Consider the following 23,986-nt stretch of genomic DNA (forward strand, 5'->3'; position numbering starts at 1 on the left):
CTTTTTGTCTAGTGGAGTTTCTGTCTTCTCCAGTCTGGCCTCATTGTTTCTCTCTTACTCAGGCTGGCGCATGCTCTGTCTGGGACAGGCATCCAGCCTTGATAAGCAGGACGGGGTCTTTTGTAGTTGCAATTTCTCGTTTCCCCTGTCTGGTCTCTTTGTTTATCTTTTACTCAGGCTACCGCATGCTCTCCACCTGGCACAGGCATCCAGCCTTGCTAAGTAGGACAGCGTCTTTGGTAGTTGTAGTTTTCTCTTCTCCGATTTCAGTCTCTATGCCTTAGCGACATTGTCAGACCATGGAGTGACAGGGAGTTAGTCTTCTTCGCCTGATAGTCCGAGATCTTCTGGTTTCCTTTATGGTTTCTTACTGTCTTCAGACAGTGCTTTTAGTAGTCTTGGCTTCAGCTAGGAGAGTAGGTTCTGCAAGTTTTTTTTCTTTTTGGAATTTTTTTCCAAGGAGCAAGTACGTCTATGTAGGTAGTACTTCTGCATCTGGGTACTTCTTTTCTATCTACCGTACTTTCCCATTTTCATCTTTTCCCATCACTTTTTTCTTATTGGTCTGGGGTCTTCTGCGGAAGGTCAAGATCACAGGAAATTATATGCTACCTATGAAAAGAGCTCTTATATATTTAGAGAGCTGTTACAAGCTATTTGGGTCTTCTTTTTGGTCCTTCTGGTCAGTTGGAGTGAGGTTTTTTTAGTTATTTCGGCCTCACTATATCTCGACAGATAACGGAATTCATATCCTCTATTTGTCTGGTCACTGGGGTACCGTCTCCGGAGAGTGTTTTCGCCTATCTTACTTCTTGGTGCCCTAGGTGCTCATGTTGGAAGGTGCCATTTTGGACTTACCTTCATTTTGTTTTAATTGATATGCACTCTACATGTTCATTGTCACCAGGAGGCGATCTATGCAACTCGCATATTCTTAGCGGCTTTCATAGGGTCCCTCCCTTAAGATTACTGCTTTGGTACGTCCCATCAGTCCAATCCTGGTCCGGTCCGGAGGGACGCTAAGGAAGCTAATTTGCTTTCCTTTAGTCCCTCCGGACCGGACCAGGCCCCTCCCATATTTCGGCATCTTTTCAATGGAATATTTAAAAAAAAAAAAAAAAAAGGAATATGACAAGCTGCTAGTATATATGGAACTTTAGGTGGCCCGTGCCACGTCTCTGGTCGGAGTTGCTGGTGGCCTTAGTGGCTGGGATATATGTGTAGGTATATGTCTGTATCTTTATATGTGGGTATGTGTATATATATATATATATATATATATATATATATATATATATATAAAACTTTAAGAGGGCCATGCCACTTCTCTGGTGAGAGTTGCAGGAGACCTGTAATACAACTGAGAGTTGCGGGAGAACTATAAGGCAACTGAGAGTTGCGGGAGACCTATAATACAACTGAGCCATACCACTTCTCTGGTGAGAGTTGCTGGTGAGCTATATTGCAAGTGAGCCATACCACTTCTCTGGTGAGAGTTGTTGGTGAGCTCTAATACCTAAGGGGCCATACCACTTCTCTGGTGAGAGTTGCTGGTGAGCTCTAATACTTGGCATTGCTGAGTGATTTGTGGCTGCTAGAATTCCATACGGCACAGAAGCTTATCTTTCTCTCTTTCTTTTCTGCTTTCTTAGTCAAATACTGAGGCTAGGGTCACATGACCAGGGCTGTTATTGGCTCTCTAGAGTCACAGTTTTTTCTCAGTCTCCACCTGCTGGTAGGCATGCACAACCCATCAGTCCAATCCTGGTCCGGAGGGACTAAAGGAAAGCAAATTAGCAGGTAAGATCTAATTTCTCCTTAACAATGGCACTTTAAAGTCAAAACTACAACTGAAAATACCTCGCTCCGTTCAAAGGTTGCATTTCTTCTAATTTCTAGTAATGGTTAATTTCTTATAATTCTCAATTCAAGTACAATAAATTAAAAGTCATCTTGAAACATTCCTGGCAATCCACCAATTTCTTTAATTATTACCTGTAATTGGACTTATTTTCTGGGAAAGTCGCCAGGGGTTCACTTTCACCACTTTTCACGCTTTGGAGCAACAAGAGCATTCTGTTCCCAGCACCTCCCCTTCCATGGAGCCTGCAGGGGAGGAAGTGAGCCTGGAGCAGAGTTGTCCTATTCCTTAATCCATCTTATTTTCCCAGCCTGTGGCTCGCCCATTCTCTCTTCTGGCCTCACGGTTCCACTTCCTTTTTGTCTACAAATTAAGCTGTGCCAATAGTGCAATTTGTAATGCATACTGGAATTAAATTTGTATGTGTGTTTACATGTGATCTTATATTTGCTGTCTAGTGTGCTCAAAGGTGGTGATGGAGGCAGAAGCAAATCGGGTGTCTCATATTAGTCATCTTTTCTCCATCAGCTAGTAAAAATTCTCAAACTCATGTTATGCATGTATAGCTCGTACATATTTGCCACTGGAGGCTGACTGAATTTCGGTTTCAGACTCGATGCCAAAATTGGCCTAAAACTCACTCTCCCCCTTTAGCAGTCAGTCTTTGCCTCCCCATCCAGCAGAAGACAGGCTCGCTGGTGGCAGCTCTCCCTTTCTGAGCGCCTCCTGTGATAGCCCACCCCCTCAAGCCTGTGTCACCCCTGTTTGCAGCCCCTTCCTGGGCCTACCTTTTTGTTGGTGGGTTGTGGGTGCTGGAGCGTCTGAACTCGCTTTTTTACACAACCGGCCCAAAAATTAGCTTCCATTGGCAGTCTCGGCAGCCATCTTGAGAATGGAATCTCATTGGTGGGTAGTGGGCGCTGGAGAGTCTCCACTTGCTCTTGCTTTTTTTAGACACTCGGCCCAAAAAATATCTTCCAGTGGCAGGCTTGGCAGCTATCTTGAGAATGGAATTGGCACTGATAAGAGCATGTGATGGCTCTTGCTTGAGCCAATTCCATTCTCAAGATTGCCATGGGAAGTCCCAGCAGCCATCTCACAAGCTGTTTTCTGGGCTGGGCAGAAGTAAGGAGGGACACTCCTAAGCCCACTACTGAAAAGGTAGGCCCAGGAGCAGGCTCAAGGGAAGGAGGCTGCTTCTGTGTGCTTCTGTGGAGATGGGGGGGGGGGTCCTTTTCAGCTTTGGTTTCTGCTGAAATCGAGCAGCCAATTTCTTTCACAGATTTGGTTTTGGCAGAAATTGAAGATCATGGTTTCAGTCGGTCTCTATCTGCCACACACCCCCTTCCCTTGACACATACATAGCTGTCCTCAGCACACCCACACTTAACACTAATATTTACAAAGAGAGGGAAGATAATTAAAATAACTTTTCATGATTCATTTTTGTTTGACATACTGCAAATAATCTAAGCAGTTTACAACTAATACAAATCATAAAAAAGGGATAGATGATAAACATCAGTCAGGGGGTCTGAAGTACAATCAGATCATTATAAGGAATAGTAAAAAGGGAAACATAAGTACTCTATGGTACAAGAGGAGATAGTTTTAAGATCACTAGTAAGTAGTATGCTATGTGAGCCTGCATGCACTAATGAGCCTCAATTCATGAGCCCGTAGACATCCATCCTTTCTTCTTTCCAATTACATCCACACATACTTACTCCTCGAGACAGATTTCTCCATGTTCGCATGTGCAATCCCCCACAAAGTCTATGACAACCACTTCTGCTGTCTACAACCATACCCCCAAAATATAGCACATCCTTTCTGTTCAACACTTCCACAGGTGCCTGCCCCCCACCCACATATATCAGTACTTGCCAGATACATCAGTACACATTCATGCTCCCATATAACCCTTACAGCCTTACATACATTTCTCCAAACACAACTTCCACCATACATATGCATACTCCTACCCATCCATGTACATAATACACAGAGTTCCATACACTCCACCTGTACACCCCTTCTATGCCACACCCTTCATTCTCCCAAAGAGACCTCCACCACAGCCTCCCCTCTACAATCCCACATACCTTTCTACAAATCTATGTTGGGAAGTATTCCCAAAACCATGCCTCGGCATGCTTTCCCTTCTCGATTTACTTAGAATTAAAGATCATAAAAGGTTGTAGATTATACTTCTTCATTGGACTAAATATATGTGTAGCTTACTTTAATGTCCCTCATTCTGTAAATGGTGCACACAGTTATATGTGCAATTGCGCACATTTTTATGGAATAGTATCACTTAACGTATGTAATGTAATTCCTTAGTTGGCGGTAACTTTCCATAATTGGCCTTAACTATCACTCATTGGCACTAATTTGCAGTTTTGCATGTGTTATGCCCCTATTCTGTATAGTGCACATGTAAAATCTCTGGCATGTAACTGTAAAAGGGGTGTTCATGTGGGAGGGGCATGGTTGGGTCATTGGTGTTTTAGCTCTTCTGGTGCGTGCATTCTAGAATACTATGATTTACGTGCAAAACTGCTGCATTTAGGCACTAAAATTTATGCCTGCTGTAGAACTGGCAAAATTAGTAGACGCATCATTGTGGACTAACACTATTCTCTAATGGTTTTGGCATGTAAATTTGCCTTTTATAGAATACTAACAACACTCAAATGTCTGATGAATGGGTTTGGGTGACTTTTGTAGAATTGCCCCCTATGCTCTTTTCATCAGAAACGGGCTAACATGGCAGCTATTTTTAAGTACACACAGCCAAATTTGATGTAAACAACAGTAAACAAAACAGAAATTATAGAAGATTGGATCACATTGGAAACAGATTTACTCTTCATCAGCGAAACGTGGATCCATGACCAAAAGATCCCATAATACTGGACCTTTGTCCTCCGAGATACATTACACACTGGACCAGAATAGGTAAAAGAGGCGGAGGCATTACCATCATCTACATATCCCATCTCACTTTAGAAACCACTGCTGAATCAATCACACCTCAACTAGAAATTGCCTCAATCAGATTGCAACATAAAAGTGTAGCTGGCAATCTAAATTGCGTCCTATTCTGTAGACCGCCAGGCACTTGGCGCAAAGCATATATAACCCTAATGGATTTCATATCGGCCACTTGTACATCTAACTCAAACATACTAGTCATTGGGGACATAAACCTTCATTTAGAAGACCCAAACTCAACTGGTGTCCAAGATTGTAAGGAATTCTTCCAACTATGGGATTTAGAGTGGCCACATCCGAATGCCACCCACAGAAAAGGCCACACACTTGACCTGCTAACCCATAAATTCGCATCAGACCAAATCATTAAAGTCATTGACCACAAATGGACGGAAATTCCATGGTTTGATCACTTCAAATTAAATCTGATCCTATATTGGCTGATGAATGGGCATATCAAAGCTGATGAAAAAAAATCTTACCAAACCAGAGATAAAGTGGACACAACTGCATTCTGGCAATCAATTTACGACAACAATTGGTCTATTCCATCTGATTCCATCAACTATCTTGTAGATTGGGAAATGAGATGTATCACCGTTCTAAATGAATTAGCTCCTTTACGAACAAAAACCATTCACAAACCAAACAGGACCCCATGGTTCAACAAAAATGTGAAAATTAAAATCTAGAACCAGACAACTCGAACGATCCTGGAGAAAAAACAAAAATGATCAAAATCTAAAAGCTTGGAAAGAATCAAACATATAAACGGCGAGTGACCGTACTCACTGCAAATGCGCAGTAGAGACTTCCCTCTCTGTCCCGCCCCCGCGTCAATACGTGATGACGGGGGGGGGGGGGCGGGACAGAGAGGGAAACTGCGCTGCTGACGTTGCTACCGCTTCCCCCCCCCACTCGGAGTCGCCGCCGCCGCCACCCCTCCACCCGGCCCGGGCCCTCTCTTCCCTTCTGAACTTACAGATCCATTCGCCGAACGCAGCAACGCACATCAGCTGAGCTGCAGTGAGCCCTTCCTTCTTTGCCTGTGGCCCCGCCCTCCTGTGACATAATGTCAGCGAGGGCGGGACACACACAGGCAGAGAAGGAAGGGGCAGCTCAGCTGATGTGCGTTGCTGCGTTCGGCGAATGGATCTGTAAGTTCAGAAGTGAAGAGAGGGCCCGGACCAGGTGGAGGGGTGGCGGCGGCGGCGACGACTTCGAGGGGGGGAGAGCGGTGGCGACTTCGTGGGGGGGAGGGGAGCGGTGGTGACCGCGGGGGGGAGGAAAACCTCTATACCAGCCCGTTTTTACGGGCTCAACGGCTAGTCACATAGAAAACACAAATATGAAATACAAAAATCCAAACGGAACTACTATAATAAACAGCTAGGTTCTGACTACAAAGACATGAAAAAGTTATACAAGCTACTGGATAAATTACTAGACACAAAACCAGTGTCCTCAACAAAATCAGGAATCCCAACAGCAGACGATCTTGCTAACTACTTCAAAGGCAAAATTGTTGATCTACACAAAAATATGTCACAGGACTACACCAACCTTGATACCTTCCTTAATGAGCTAGGCCCACGCTCAGAACAATATCCAGCCGACTGAACTTGGACAAATTTCGCCTAGATCACACAAGAAACAATAGCACTAGCAACTGAAGAGACGGCTAGACGAATTTCATATTTAATATAAAAAATTTACTCATTTGTTTAGTGTACAAGCTGATTACCATCAATAGGGGTAGTCAGGAAGCATTTCTGTACTCAAAACACATCTACACACAAGCAATATACAGCAAGCTTAAGGCAAATCAAAAATGCTATAGACAGACAAAGAAAAATTCAAAATGCTTACTTATTTCTTTGTTCCACTCTCCTTATAATCTTCTCCTGATATCACGTGCTTGCAGGCTGTACCATACCATAAATCCTACAGCAGAACATATGCTGCATCTGGTTCCCATTATCGGCCCCCCCTTCTTGCCAGACTTTCTGGAGCCATGCCTTTGGCTGATGTGGGCCCCATCATGTCCCAGGAGATTTAGTGTTGAAACAGCTTGCTCTGCATGTTCTTTGAAGCTTTCCACCTCTATTCTTCCATGCTTTTATTCAACATTTTCATGCTTTCATTCAACATCCTCCCTTTGAGGACTGATATTCCAGGCCTCAACACATCCGTTTTAGCTCCAGTCTGTTTCCTTTCCTCCCTTCTAAATCTTCAATATTTCAGCTGACATATTAAAGTTCTATTTATTCTTGATTTCAGTTATCATTGTTATTTTAAAAGCATCCTGGCACATCTTTGCAAACATGCTAATACACATGTTACACAGCCTTAAACAGATTCAGCTATACTAGGGTACAAAATTTATATCTCTTGAGGTATATAATTTATAGGACAGTGAGCTTCATCAAAGGGAAGTACACTGTCATTCATTCTTACTTTTCATTAGCTGATGTGGCATTAAAAATTACACAAAGTAAAAGCATAACATTCATTGAATCAGTTGTTACAACATTCTGCATGTAAGTGCACTTTATCGGGGGAATGTGTTCAGTTGTCATACTATTAATCAGACACCAACATGATGTCTGTGGGTACTTGTCCATAAGCAAGGCTTGCTTATAAATAGTCTCATTTGTCCAATGAAGTCCCTTACACAGGTATTATTGGGATCACAGTCATGGTGCCCACTCAATTTTATCATTGTAGTCCCATACATCATAGCTGGCAAGGACAAGGATGTGGGCACATATGATACAATCAGTCAAATTCAACATTTTGGCCACTGTAACAAGTCTATTCTCATATGTGTTCATTGGCCATTAACAAACACCAACAGTCCAATACCATCATGTTTAGGGACATGATGTTTGTTTATTCTTTGTCCATTTCAATGTTATTAATTCGTCGAATATCTGCTAAATGTATCCAAGAAGTATGACCTTCCAGACGGGCAGCGGTCTGAGTAAGGGCCGTGATAGCAAAAGGCCCTACATACACAGGATCTTTCCATGTTTTATGTGTAAAGTTCTTTCGCAGTACTAGATCACCTACTTTAAAAGCACAAACATCATTAGTAGTCCCTGCCTGTGATGCTACATTTGTTCGGATCATATCACTTGTCAGGTTCAACATAGGTTGTAGCTTTTGCCAGTACTGAGCTGTGCTATCAGTACTTGCTGTCTGCATCGGGAAGAAATGACGTCCTGTCTGAATTTGGAATGGGGTCAATTTAGTACGCCCATTAGGTTGGGCCCTTATAACCATCAAAGCTAATGGTAACAAATCAAGCCAGGTATATGGTTTACCTGCTGTTTCCTTGTTTAAAGCCTTCAGTAATACTCTCAATTTAGTTTTTAAAATACCATTGTAGCGCTCCACCAACCCATTGGAGGTGGGGCGATACACTGATACTTTTCTGTGTGTTAAACCCATAATCGTTTCCATTTCTTTCAAAACACTGTTATTAAAATGTGTCCCGTTATCAGAAATTATTCTAGACGGACACCCATGTCTTGGCATAATATGAGTTATCAGGCATTGTACCACCTCATGTGCTTTCTCCCTTTTACATGGAAATGCTTCTATCCACCTTGAAAAAGCATCCACCCAAACTAACAAATATCTTTTTCCCTGCACTGGAACAATCATATCCGTGAAATCGATATACCATTCTTTTGCTGGGCCTTCTGGTATTGGAAGTGTCCCAGGTGATATTTTAGGACCTCGTTTAGGTATGTTAATATTTGCCTACCATGCAATTTTGCACAACCTGTTGAATCAGGTTATCAATTTTTAAAGTCCAAAATCTTTGCTCAAATTGTTGCCTCATTGTTTCCTTATTCCAATGCATGGTTGCATGCCACCCAATCAATACCTTAATCGCCTGGCTCATTGGCATACAAGGTAATCCTTCTTCTGCATTAAACCATTCACTTCCCAATTTCATACATCCTCTCTTCAACCATTTTTCACTTTCCTGTCCCTCTGGCTGCCACATTTCAATCTTATCTACATTCGTAAGTGGCCCTTCCTGTGTCTGTCTAGTATTATACAAAATCTTTTCACTTTGCTTAACCACCTCCGTTGCTGCTGCATCAGCCATTGCATTACCTAGTGCCTCAAAGGTTGGCCTTTCAGTGTGGGCCGGGGTCCACACAACTGCAGTTTTTCTACCTTCACGTTCCCTTCTTGCCAAAATTTCAAACAGCAATTTCCAATATGTGTAATGTTGTAGATTTTTACCTGCACTGGTTATCATCCCCCTACGCTGCCATTTTAATATATGATACTGTAGTGAACTTGCAACGTAACCACTATCAGTATATATAGTGACATTTTGAGTCATATCAGTGTGTTGTAAGGCCGTAATAACGGCTAAAAGTTCAGCATGCTGTGCAGTCTGGTCAGGAGGGGTTTTTTATCTTTCTTAGATTCTCATCTACCTGCACGCAGGCAAAGCCTGCAACAGTCTTTTCACAAGCTCCATCTGTAAACCATATTAACCCATCAGATAAGGGTTCAAAAGTAAGACAGTGAAATGTAGGGATTTCTATAGTATCGATCTCACCCTTTTGATCGACAGGAAAAAGCAGATCTATCTTATTTCTCTGTTCTTTAGTTAATGGTATTATTCTTATATCTTGTCCTAAAAGTACTGCTTGATATTTTCCAAATCTAGTGGCTGTCAATGCCGTCTGGCTAGGGCTCAACAGCGTTTTAATCGTGTGGTTGGTATGTATTACAATAGGAACAAAAGGCATTTGTGCTCTCCATTTACCAACTGCTGCCACAATAGCTGTCAGTAACTTTGGTATTTCTTTCATTCCCTTCTCCACATGATTAAAAGAGCCTGACAAAAAAGCTACTGGTGCATTTACTTCATTGTTTTGATTAATCATAGCTGCCCAACTATTTCCCATGTCTTTTACCCACAAATGCACAGGTGATTGGATATCTATTACTGCTAAAGGTCCTGGAGATAACAAATCCCTCACAATCTTAGCCAATATTATCTTATCCTGCTCTTCCAATACAATTAATGTATTCTTTGGTGTGGCTGCGGGCAGTTTCAAATGTTTATAAAGTCTCATTACTTTTTGTGTATAATTTGGTATCCATTGTCTGCAGTAATTTAACATTCCCAAAACAGCACGTAACTGAGTAACAGTTTGCGGTACCGGGGTTTCATTTAAAATAGATATAACTTCCGGTATAATGACCTTATGTTCTGCTGAAACATTTTGTCCTAAAAAGGTGACAGTAGACTGAGCTATAACACATTTTTCCTTATTACATTTATATCCTAACTCTCCTAATAACAAAAATAATTTTCTAGTCCATTCTAGGCATTCTGCTTCAGTCTCAGCAGACAGTAGAATATCATCTACATAGACAAACAATGACACCGTGTCAGGCAATTGACTCCTGAAATCCTTTAAATCCATCATTAGTTGTTTTGAGAATACCGATGGACTATCAGTAAAGCCTTGAGGCATCCTAGTCCATCTGTATGCCTCATTCTGTACTATAAATGACGTCAAATCCCTAGACTCTGGATGAAGAGGTATTGAAAAGAATGCATTAGACAAGTCAATAACAGTGTTATATGCATATATATTCTGAGTGTGCAGAAGTGTAGCAGGATTTGCACAAATCGGAAATTGATTTTTTGTAATCTCATTTAGCTCTCTTAAATCATGTACTATCCTTACATTGTTTTCCCCTTTTGGAACCGGAAACAATGGGGTATTGTACGGGGATACTGAAGGTTCAATAATACCACATTTCAATAATTTATCAATGTGCTCCAGGGTTTTGGATACTAATTTAGGTCGTATGGGGTAAGGGTCTTGCTTCGGCCCCTTTGCCCCTTCTATTAATTCTCTTATGGGGTTTTGCATTTATGGCTAGTCCATATGGTGAATCACTTGTACTCCAAATATGTTGTGGTAATTCTTCCATAACCCTTACTTTATTTTCATTATTCAACTGCTGGACCATGGTGAGCAAACTTGGTATTTCTTTATTTCCAAAATCTAAACACAATCCTAATTGAGACAATAAGTCTCTACCACACAAATTTACTGGGCAATCAGGTGCCACTAAGAAGGGTACCACAGCCTCCCTTGAACCGTGCGGTTGGCATTCCAATCGCACCAGAGTCGGTTCTGTTAGCCTTTTTCTTTTTTCTATCCCCGTAAATCCCACTGTTGTTCTATACTGATTTGAAAGCTTAACTCCCTGTGGTTTTGCACACAACACAGAGGTACTCGCCCCTGTATCTATCAAAAATCTCACAGGAGTTCCATATTTGCCAATTGTCAATGTAATAAAGGGTTCCCTTGTGTCTAATCTGAAAATCATTCCCTCTTCCTGACACTGGTCTGCTTCCAGTCAATAGCATTGGTCTGGAATATTCTGCCAAGTTGGAAAAGCATTTACAGTACCCTGTCTCTGTACTGCAGCTCCTGGTCCCTGTGATTGCGTCGCTGGCTGCTGTATTGCAGTCTGCGGGGCACTCGCAGGTATCCCTACTACTTGTGGCATTAATCCTTGCTGCGTCTGCATTTGTACTTGGGGCATTCCTGCATTCTGATAACATTCTGAAGCATAGTGACCAAATTGCTGACAAATCATATTGTTCAGATGTTATTAAAGATTTTAAATCACCTCTTTCCCTATTAGCCCTACACACAAAACTAGCTAGGACTGTGACTAATTCAAGCCAGATGATCTCTTAACACTGCAGGAATCTCACTTAAAAAAGAGTCAAACAAAGTTAAATTGCAAAGATATTCCACATAGAGAACTAGAAACAGAATAACACATATTTTTAAAATAAACAGAGATCACCTTATAAGACAAAATCAAACTTATTTAAATCTAATCTAAAACAATCTTTTAAAAGGAACAAAAAAAAAAATTTCAGTTCTTTCAGACCTTTCTAACCGTTAGCTTAGCAACAGCCAGACACCGAGAAATCAAAAACAGATGACATTCCTCAACCTTCAGGCTGAACCAAAGGCTGCTTTTTTTTTTTTTTTTTTTTTTTTTTACATCTGCATGACAAAGATCTGCTGCTACAGAAAATAAATTCCAAATTGTAAGATGTCTCTAAACTTTTCTTCTGCCTAGTTTTATTTTTATTTTCTTGTAAGTAGCTCAGGAGAGATAATAATTTTGGACGATCAAACGATCCATCCTGAGACCAGCTCAAATCAGAATCTTTTCCTTCATATTTGACCCATTTCTCATGTATTTTTTCAATCTGTTTTTTTTCTAATGGGAATAATTCTATGACATGCTGCAAAGGGGAGCATTTTTTTGAACTATCTAAATCTAAATACATAGCATATATAGGAGGCTTTTCTTTCTTATCTGCCCCTTTCCCTTTCATTGTATTCTGACTATTACAATTTCTCCTATAAAGCCACAATCTACAAAAATATACTAATGCACTTAAACAAAGAAAATATACAAAAAAGAAAACTACAAAGCTAAACAAACTCACGCGTCTTCTTATTTCTCTTTTTAGCAAGCCCAGGAGTTATCACCTGTATGTCCACGTCAGTAGTTTGATCAATCCCACATCAATGGAGCACAGAAATCATCAGGTTTAAACAACGCTTGCTTTGCTTTCAATCCTGTAAAAAACTTCATTAACAACAACTTAATTTGTCCTTCGTCTCGCCTTCTCTTTTCCGTGTGCGGCCTACTCCTGGCTGGCTCGCCACTTGAAGAGACGGCTAGACGAATTTCATATTTAATATAAAAAATTTACTCATTTGTTTAGTGTACAAGCTGATTACCATCAATAGGGGTAGTCAGGAAGCATTTCTGTACTCAAAACACATCTACACACACAAGCAATATACAGCAAGCTTAAGGCAAATCAAAAATGCTATAGACAGACAAAGAAAAATTCAAAATGCTTACTTATTTCTTTGTTCCACTCTCCTTATAATCTTCTCCTGATATCACGTGCTTGCAGGCTGTACCATACCATAAATCCTACAGCAGAACATATGCTGCATCTGGTTCCCATTATCGGCCCCCCCTTCTTGCCAGACTTTCTGGAGCCATGCCTTTGGCTGATGTGGGCCCCATCATGTCCCAGGAGATTTAGTGTTGAAACAGCTTGCTCTGCATGTTCTTTGAAGCTTTCCACCTCTATTCTTCCATGCTTTTATTCAACATTTTCATGCTTTCATTCAACACAACCAATAAGATCTCAACAGCCTACTGTCAATTGGACACCTGCCCCAATTATCTAATGAACCCCCCCCCCCCTCGATTCATCACTGAACTTACCTCCCACCTCAACTTCTTGTTCCAGCATGGCATATTCCCCAAAGTCAAAGGTAATATACTACTCACACCAAAAAGAAGACTAACGATATCACCAACTACTGACCTGTGGCATCCAACCCACTTACAACCAAACTGATGGAAAACATTGTAGCTAAACAACTTACTGAATACATAGACAATTTCTCAATCCTTCATGAATCACAGTCAGGGTTCAGATCACTCCACAGTACGGAAACCGTCCTGGTAACTCTCCTAGCCAAGTTCAAAAAGAAAATCGCATTAGGTAAAAACATACTCCTCTTGCAATTCGACTTGTCAAGCACATTGAATATGGTTGACCACTATATACTATTAAGAATACTCGACAAGATAGGCATAGGATGGAATATACTCAAATGGATCAAGGGTTTCCTAACCATGAGATCTTATCAAGTAAAAGCAAACTCAAACATGTCACCATCATGGAGTACCCCAGGGTTTACCTCTCTCACCCATATTATTTAATCTGATGATGATTCCCTTTGCTCATGCCCTATACAAGCATGCGGATGATGTCACCATTTACATACCGTTCAATTTTAATCCAACAGAAATCACTGTTGCGATAAAGATTAGTTTAAGCTTAATGGATGCCTGGGCATCGGCATTCAAACTCAAAACAGGAAAAAACTCACTGCCTTATTCTCTCTTCTCACCGCAAAACAAACCTCCCTTCATCCATAAAAACCCCGGAACATACTCTTCCAATATCGGACAAACTTAAGATCCTTGGAATTACTATTGACACCAACCTAACCCTGGAGAGCCAAGCCTCTGCCACCACGAAGAAAATGTTCCATGCAATGTGGAAACTCAAACGGATCGATCAATTCTTCCCAAGGGAAACTTTCCGTAATATAATTCAAACAGTGGTACTATCACATGTTGACTACTGTAACGCCGTATATGCGGGATGCAAAGAACAGATCTTAAGGAAACTCCAGACCGCGCAGATCACGGCAGCTAGACTCATTTTTGGTAAGACAAGATTCGAAAGTGCTAAACCCCAATGCGAAATACTGCACTGGCTACCAATTAAAGAACGAATAGCCTTCAAAATTTGCACTCTGGTCCACAAAATAATCCATAGTCTGGCCCCAACCTACATGACCGAACTTATCGACTTACCAACTAGAAACATCATCGAATCATCAAGAACGTTTCTAAACCTGCATTACCCAAAATGTAAAGGACTAAAATATATATCAACATATGCATCCAGCTTTTCCTACATTTGCACCCAGCTCTGGAACACTTTACCTAGAAACATTAGAACTGCGAACACCCATCTAGAATTTCAAAAAGACCTCAAGACTCACCTCTTCCGGAAAGCCTACCCTGCAGACCCAAACTAATTCATGAACAATGCATCACATCTTTTGATCTAAGAAATGAACAATACCCCTTTCACATAATCCTATTACTTCAAACTGTACGAATTTTACCACTTCAGTTATAATTAAGTGTACTTCTATCCTTATCCTACTCTGTATTGCTCACTAGAAGCTGTAGTCCCATCCCCAGAGACTTATCAGCCTCATTGGGATTACTTCTCTCTATATGCTACTATATATTTGTCCCAGAGTTGTATTCTTTTTTCCAGAACCTTATCAGCTTCCTTGCACCTACTGTTACTTTATTTTCCACTCTGTATATATTCCCGGAGTTGGTACTGTCCTCTCCGGAACCTGTAAGCCACATTGAGCCTACTACTATGCAGGAAAATGTGGGATACAAATGTAATAAATAAATAAAATATTCTGGTTAAACATATCCTTGGTTCCTATAGATAATAGCATTGTAAAATAACACTGAATGCAAACAGCAGCAAAGATCTTTGGAGCTTTTTTCCTCTTATGTTAGCTTTTCTTTCCCAGAGGGCACAGATCATAGTTAGGAATAGTCACTGAGCAATGAAGACTTGAGGACATTACTGGAGGTAAAGACCTTCTGTTGCCAGGTACTGCTTGTTTGAAGTTATCTGATATTAAATAAAATAAATACTGGCAGTCCACTAATCATTTTTTTTTATTTTGTTAAAAATGATTAGTGGATTGCCAGTATTTATTTTATTTAGTATCAGATAACTTCATAGTTGGCTTCTTTGACTTCTGCGAAGTGCAGGTTATGAAACTTAGAACTATATAGAAATAAATTTTTGATGTATTTCTGTGAGTAACGAATAACAGATGACTCCACATCCTTTTGATTAATGTTGTTAACATAGTGGTTACATTGGTAATATATTTATGAATTTCTAAAATCTATTTGGATGTCCTGGCTGGATTTTTGGCCAGATACCATACAGTCAGTTGGCTTTTGAACTGGTTGGCAAGTGAATAGATTGCCAGCTAGTAGCTCAGAACTTCAGATTTGTTTCTCTGAATTGCAGAAAGGATCTTCCTCCTTAGCTTCTTTCCATTATTCCTGACAGATCATTCTAGAGGCCTGCCCTACTGCTTTGCTTTCTATTCAGGTGTTTTTGTTCTAGTGGTGCCGGGAGGAGTTCTGGCAGAAGATTTTTCTGGGGGCCCCTGGTCCTCTCCTAGTAGCTTTTGCGCGCTCAACAGTTGCAGTTTACTGTCGGGCCCTTTTCTTCGTGCAGTGTGGGTTCTATGCCCATGTGCTTACTTGAGGGCTCTGGAGTCTCCTCATGTTCCTCTGATCCTATTCCCACCCATCTACTTAACACTATCTCTCCTACTGTCATCCCTTGTATCTGTCATATCCTCAATCTTTCACTGTCCACTGCGACTGTTCCTGATGCCTTCAAACATGCCGTAGTCACACCACTCCTTAAAAAAACCTTCATTGGACCCTACCTGTCCTTCCAACTATTGCCCCATCTCCGTCCTCCCTTTCCTATCCAAGATACTTGAATGTGCTGTTCACCACTGTTGCCTTGACTTTCTTTCATCTCAAGCTATTCTTGATCCACTTCAATCTGGCTTTCACCCCCTTCATTCAACTGAAACAGCGCGTGCTAAAGTCTCCAATGATCTGTTCCTGGCCAGATCCAAAGGTCTCTATTCTATCCTCATCCTTCTCAATCTATCTGCTGCTTTTGACGCTGTTGATCACAGCCTACTCCTTGATACACTGTCCTCACTTGGATTTAAGGGCTCTGTTCTTTCCAGGTTTTCTTCTTATCTCTCCCAGCGTACCTTTAGTGTATACTCTAGTAGATCCTCCTCTACTTCTATCCCACTGTCAGTTGGTGTACCTCAGGGATCTTTCCTGGGACCTCTTTTTTTCTCCATCTATACTTCTTCCCTTGGTACTCTGATCTCATCCCATGGTTTTCAGTTTCATCTTTACGCTGATGACTCCCAGATCTACCTCTCCACACCAGAAATCTCAGCCGAAACCCAGGCCAAAGTATCAGCCTGCCTATCTGACGTTGCTGCCTGGATGTCTCAGCGCCATCTGAAACTAAACATGACCAAGACTGAGCTTCTCATCTTTCCCCCTAAACCAACCTCTCCTCCTCCCCCATTCTCTATTTCTGTGGGTAATACTCTCATCCTTCCTGTCCCATCAGCTCGTAACCTTGGGGTCATCTTTGACTCCTCCCTCTCCTTCTCTGCACATATTCAGCAGACTGCTAAAACCTGTCGTTTCTTTCTCTATAATATCAGCAAAATTCGCCCTTTCCTTTCTGAGCACACTACCAGAACCCTCAACCACACTCTTATCACCTCTCGCTTAGACTATTGCAACTTGCTTCTCACAGGTCTCCCACTTAGCCATCTCTCTCCTCTTCAATCTGTTCAAAATTCTGCTGCATGACTAATATTCATCCAGTGTCGCTATGCTCATATTAGCCCTCTCCTCAAGTCACTTCACTGGCTTCCTATCCGTTTCTGCATACAGTTCAAACTCCTCTTATTGACCTATAAGTGCATTCACTCTGCAGCTCCTCAGTACCTCTCCATTCTCATCTCTCCCTACATTCCTCCCCGGGAACTCCGTTCACTGGGTAAATCTCTCTTATCTGCACCCTTCTCCACTGCTAACTCCAGACTCCGTTCCTTTTATCTTGCTGCACCATATGCCTGGAATAGACTTCCTGAGCCGGAACGTCAAGCTCCATCTCTGGCCGGCTTCAAATCTAAGCTAAAAGCGCACCTTTTTGATGCTGCTTTTAACTCCTAACCCTTATTCACTTTGTTCAGAACCCTTATTTTATCATCCTCACTTTAATATTCCCTTATTTCTTGTTTGTTCTGTCTGTCCTAATTAGATTGTAAGCTCTGTCGAGCAGGGACTGTCTCTTCATGTTCAAGTGTACAGCGCTGCGTACGTCTAGTAGCGCTTTAGAAATAAGTAGTAGTAGTAGGTGGTTGGTGTTCTGGTTTTCTTGAGAGAGGAATTCGTTTGCAATTTGATTCAGTTTTCCTGCTTGGGTATCGTTTATACTGAAGAGGTGGCTACTGCACAGGGTATTATATGGCAGAGCTCTGCTTTTCTATCTCTACATGCAGGTAGACGGCCATAACCAACAAGTCTCTAGGCTTAATTTTACCATCCCCCGTTCCTATGCAGCTTTCTACTCTGGACAGCACTGTGTGCAGTGCCAACCTTTAGCTGAAGAACTTCTTAGTGGAGCATCTGAAAAGAGAGGAAAAAGGTAGCAAACAAAAACATTTCCTAACAATTCTTGACTAAAGCACACATTTTTAAAATATTTTTCTAGCGCAGTTTCTCACGTACCCCTTTTCATTCTCTTTTCTAGGTTATATAACTTTAGATCTTGGGGCTTCTGGTGTTAGAAATTTTTGTAATTTGTGCAAGTGGATTAGTGACTAAAACAATATTCTTCAAGTTGCATAAACTATATCTGAAAATACAATGGAATGTTCATCTTTGTTCAAAGATTACTTTTTCAAAATTACAAATCATTCACTTTGCTTTTTGTGCAGGTCCTAATTCTTTCTTACAGACTGGTTTTTTTCCCTTCTAGATAATTAAATGCAGCGTTATTTTGAACCACACCTGATCATTTCTTCACCTGTGGATACTGACAGAAGGCTGTTCATTGGTAGGAGTCGGCTGGATTGCTAGGTATGATCGGTTTGATTTGAAGAAATCTGTCTTGAACCCAAATTTTTTTCTTACATTAGAATACTATGTTCTAGAATGTAACAATTATACCCCATATTATCCCGAACATACTTGAGTTCAATGTGGCTAACAGTAAATAAACAACAGACAAGGTTTACAAAGCCATAAACATCAAATATAGACCATTGATGGCCAGTTGCAATCTGCAATACATATTCAGGTCTTCCAGTCTCTTCCCAAAGGTCATATAAGAAGAGACTGGAAGACCTTAATATGTATACTCTAGAAGAGAGGAGGGACAGGGAAGATATGATACAGACGTTTAAGTACTTGAAAGTATTAATATAGAAACAAATATTTTCCACAGAAGGGAAAGTAGTAAAACCAGAGGACATGAATTGAGGTTGCGGGTGGTAGACTTAGGAGTAATGTCAGAAAATTATTTTTCACGGAGAGGGTGGTTGATGCCTGGAATGTCCTCCCAAGGGAGGTGGTGGGATAAAAAAAATGTGTGCAGAATTCAAAAAGGCATGGGATAAACATAGAAGATCTCTAATTAGAAAATGACTGGTATAAAAAACAAAACTTAAAGGGTTGCATTTGTGTTTGTATGTCAAATGGCGCTTAGATAGCGACTCTGGCTGCATCAACTAAGGCCTGTGCTGGGCTGGCTTGTACGGTTTGAGTCCCACTTATAGCAGTCTGGTTTAGGATGGGCTAGAGAAAGCTTTGACGGAAACCTCAGTAATTTGGAACGTGAGGACAGTGCCGGGCAGACTTTTACGGTCTTTGTCCAGCAAATGACAAGATGGATTTTGATAGGCTGGAGTGGGCTTTGATGGCAACTCCAGTAGTTGGAATATGACAGAACTAGGTGGACTTTTGTGCTCTATGTCACAGAAGCACCAAAGAAAGACCATGTAGTATGTTCATTCTTGATTTAAATTTGTTGGACAGACTGGATGGACCATTCAGGTCTTTATCTGCTGTCACTTATTATGTTACAATACAAGGTACTCAATCAGTGAATAGAAACCTCTCAAAGAGGAGAGTTTTTCAGTCTTTTATGAAATACCAAGTAATCAGGCTGACCCTCGATTGCCATTGGCAGTGAATTCCACCACTTAGCACCCTCGTATCTAGTCAGCAGAGTGAACCGACTTATAACGCACCCTCTTGTGTCATGCCATATAATATTTGAAAGACAAAAACACATAGTTTAAAAATAATCCTAACTTTAATGGGCAACCAGTGCAACTTACATAATAATGGAGTGGCTCTATCAAAACGTGATACCTTGAGGACAAGCCTAGCTGGAGTATTCTGGGCCGTTTGTAGCTTTTGTTTTTTAGGACATCCTTCTTATATCCAGCATATATGGAGTTAAAACCAAGGATTGAACTAGCAGTTTAAAGATGTCTGTTGAGAAATATGATCTGGTTCTCTTCAGCTTCCAAAGAGACCTGAAGGATTTTTTTCACTACTGAGGAAAACTGAGGCTTCAATGTGAAGTGACTGTCAATTAATACACCCAGTACCCTAAGCGTAGAGTCTAGGGCAGTGGTTCCCAAACCTGATCCTGGAGGCACCCCAGCCAGTCAGGTTTTCAGGATATCCACAGATTTGCATGCACTACCTCCACTATGTATATGGAAAATTTCTACTTGGGAAAACCCATCCTGGTGTCCTGTCCTTTGGTCAGCAACCGCAAAGCAAAAAGGGGTTCACAATATCCACAAAATTCAACAGCACAAAAGAAAGTGGAAAAGAAACCAACTTCAAGAGATCAGTCCAAACTCAGGGTAAGATGCTTCAATAAGCAATTTTATTTAGACCCTACACGGTCTATGTTTCGGCTTTTAAAAAAGCCTTCATCAGGGGTCTAGAAAATAACATTTAATTAAATTTAATACATAAAAATCAAAATAGACAAGATATATAAAGAAGTTTAAAAATCAAAACAAACAACATATATACAAAAATGTAAAATTACACATTCGATATATTAAATTAATAGAGTAGATGTAATTCGATAAAATGAAAATTATTGTATAACTATTATAATAAATCCACTGATACATCAGAGATAATGAGAGATTAGAAGTAATACAAATTAATAATAAAAAAAATTATTTGAAAAACTGTATAAAAACATATCTCAGAAAAAATCTCTATATATTCATGGCACAAGTGTATTATATCAATCCATTGTAATATTTGTTTATATAAAATGATATAGCATACAACAGAACAAAAATGTTAAAAATAATATAATAAACTGATCCATAGAAATAATATGACATTCCTACATATAAGGAACTATTATAAATAAAAGTAAAAATGCTGATGCAAATCCAATCATAAAAGGGATAAAATTGTTGCATTATATATAGGTCACTTGGAGATATAACTTAAAATGGCAGACATATGAAAAATGAACATACCGATCAAAAATGCCCCCTGACTTCTCCAGGATATGGAACAATTGACTGATCAGGAGCAAGAAGTAGGAAAGGTAGGCTCTTCTGAAAAATCGGAGGAGACGTCTGTAAAGAAACAATTCTTTATTGCAAGCAAAGTACAAACGACTACAATTGACTGATCGACATAGAGGTTGTTTTGACCTGAATCATGAAGAACGATCCCATCTTGCTCTTATTTTGCTGGAGTGCCTTGGTTAGATAGTTGTGCAGGTGGGAGGTTTGATGGTTTAATTGGCAGTCATTGAAAAAACGACGACATCACTGTTGCTATGTTTTTCTATTGGGGGTGTGTGGTTTTTTTGTCTGCATTTGGTATATTGTATGTTTTTTTCCAAATACTATACAAAAAATAGATAGATTGCAGTCTGCTGCTCAAGTCCTACTGGCTCCCACTCCCTCTGAAATGGGAAGTTTTTTTTGTGTTAGCCGACCCAGAGAGGGAGGGAGAGAAGGGGAGGAATGCTGGACACCATGTTGGAGGTGGGGAGTGAGGGAATGCTGGAATACAAATCCTTAGTTTTTATTCAAGTTAACATTCCCCCCCCCCCTTTTTTTAGTGGAAAAATATTATCTCGGTTTATATTTTTGAGTATAAGTTTTGTTGGGTTTTATCATCGCTGTACAAATGTGCCCTAGGGTTCTGCTGAAAGGGAGAGCACACTTTCTGCATGTCGTTTTGGCTTCTCTTGCACTGTCTGGCCCAAGATTAACAGTTTGATTAGCCTGGGGAAATCCTTCTCCCAGGCTGTGCTGATGGAAAGTGATTGTGATGTAAGACAGGCTGGCAGCGTCGTAGCTTCCCTCTGCAAGTCTCGCCTATGCGTAAACAGGAAGTTGTAGGCGGGACTTGCAGAGGGAAGCTACGACGCTGCCAGCCAATTGCTGCCTGCACCGTTCGCCTCTGAGTCCGACGCTGGCTGGCAGGCAGTGAAGGAGGACGGCTGGGGGACGAAGAATCGCTGGATATGGGAGAGGTGAGGGCAGGGGAGAGATGGAGAATCGCTGGATATGGGAGAGGTGAGGGCAGGGGAGAGACGGAGAATCGCTGCACGTCGATGGGAGGGCAGGGTAGAGGCGGAGAATCGCTGGAAATAATGGGAGGGAAGGGCAGGGGAGAGAGAATTGCTGGACATGGGATGGGAGGGAAGGGCAGGGGAGAGAGAATTGCTGGACATGGGATGGGAGGGAAGGGCAGGGGAGAGAGAACTGCTGGACATGGGATGGGAGGGAAGGGCAGGGGAGAGAGAATTGCTGGACATTGATGGGAGAGCAGGGATGAGATAATTGCTGGACATGGAGGGGAGAGAGGAGAATCGCTGGATGGGGAGCGGAGGACAGGGATGAGAGAATTGCTGGACATGGAGGGGAGGGCAGGGAAGAGAGAATTGCTGGACATGGAGGGGAGAGAGGAGATGCTAGAAATGGATGGAGAGGAGAGCAGGAGATAGAGGAGAATTGCTGGACATGGATGGATGGAGGAGTTGGCTAGGAGAGAGGAGAAATGCTGACTTGGATGGAGGAGAGGGGAGAGAGAATTATTGCTTTATATGGATACAGAGGAGGGAAGAGAGATGAGAAATGCTGGACATGAATGGAGGGGAGGAAAGAAAAAAGAAGATGCACATGGATGGAGATGAGGGAAAGGGAAGAGGAGGAAAAACTACACATGGATGGAGAAAATAGGCAAAAGCTGGATCCATGTTATACCTCCTCTAGTCAATTCCATGGAGGAGGACCCAGCTTTTACTTATGGATGCAGGGCAACAAAAGAAGAAAGGAGGAAAGTAAAGAAATAAATGGAAAGGAAGCCCTGGAAACGGAGTTAAGAGAACTGATAGCAGCAGAATCAGAGACTGGGACCAATATGGATAGAAAAACAAAGTCACCAGACAACAAAGGTAGAAAAAATCATTTTATTTTCATTTTAGTGTTTGGAATTTGTCTTATTTTGCACTGGCTATACTGGAGCTGTAACAGCTTACATAAATTATTTATAATGAAAAAAAATCACATTATTTTTTTCTCCTATACTAGTATAATATTTTCAATGATGTCTGTTTATATGTGCCATGGCTGGTATAAGGGGTGTGGCTAATGTGGGTGTGGCTATAATAAGGGTGGTGCCATATGTGGTGACCCCGCCCACAATGAGTACCGGCACCTTTTTTTCTACAAAAAAAGCACTGGTTATACTAGAAGGCCCATGTTATTCTTATGGGCTTTGTGGTGGCTAATGTGCATTAACTGCTTTAGCACACACTAATGCTTAACAGAATTGTCTTGGGGTCATTTATTAAGAGACTAAAAATTAAGAGACTATGGGATATGTTTACTAAGGTGTGCTAGCATTTTTAACGCGCCTGTAAATTTACGGCGTGTTAAACACTAACGCGCTTATACATTTTTATGGGCGTGTTAGCATTTAATGCGTGTAAACCATTTACGCGTGTTAAAAACGCTAATGTACCCATAGCGCCGCTTAGAGGGGCATAATCAAAAGGGACGCCCAAGTTATGTTGAGGATGTTCTCGCAAAACGTTCCGATGGAGGGGTGGGGAAACCCATATCATTGAAACAAGATGGACGTCCATCTTTTGTTTCAATAATACGGTCGGGGACGCCCAAATCTTGAAATTTAGGTCGTCCTTAGAGATAGTCGTCCCTAGACTTGGTCATTTCTGATTTTCAGCGATAATGGAAACCAAGGATGCCCATCTCAGAAACGTCCAAATGCAAGCCCTTTGGTCGTGGGAAGAGCCAGCATTTGTAGTGCACTGGTCCCCCTCACATGCTAGGACTCCAACCGGGCACCCTAGGGGGCACTGCAGTGCTCTTCATAAAATGCTCCCAGGAACATAGCTCCCTTATCTTGTCTGCTGAGCCCCCCAACCCCCCCCCCGAAAAAAAAAAAACCCACTACCCACAACTGTACACCACTACCATAGCCCTTATGGGTGAAGGGGGCACAGAGATGTGGGTACAGTGGGTTTCTGGTGGGTTTGGGAGGTCTCGCTGTTTCCTCCACAAACGTAACAGGGAGGGGGATGGGCTTGGGTCCCCCTGTCTGAAGTGCACTGCACCCACTAAAACTGCTCCAGGTACCTGCATACTGCTGTGATGGACCTGAGTATGACATTTGAGGCTGGCATGAAATAATTTTAAAGATGTTTTTTGAGAGTGGGAGGGGGTTAGTGAACACTGGGGGAGT

The 23,986-nt window shown here is 41.4% G+C and overlaps 1 protein-coding gene across 1 annotated transcript in view; it reads left to right on the forward strand.

The window, feature by feature from the left end:
- Positions 1-17,841: 17,841 nt before the first annotated feature.
- ATG4C (autophagy related 4C cysteine peptidase) overlaps positions 17,842-23,986 on the forward strand; it is a 66,721-nt gene continuing 60,576 nt past the window's right edge. The window contains 2 exon segments of the mRNA XM_030206723.1: positions 17,842-17,861; positions 18,195-18,295. The gene's annotated coding sequence lies outside the window, so the exon portion shown is untranslated.

The sequence above is a fragment of the Microcaecilia unicolor genome, chromosome 6, assembly GCF_901765095.1.
Source record: "Microcaecilia unicolor chromosome 6, aMicUni1.1, whole genome shotgun sequence".
NCBI classification, from domain to species: domain Eukaryota; kingdom Metazoa; phylum Chordata; class Amphibia; order Gymnophiona; family Siphonopidae; genus Microcaecilia; species Microcaecilia unicolor.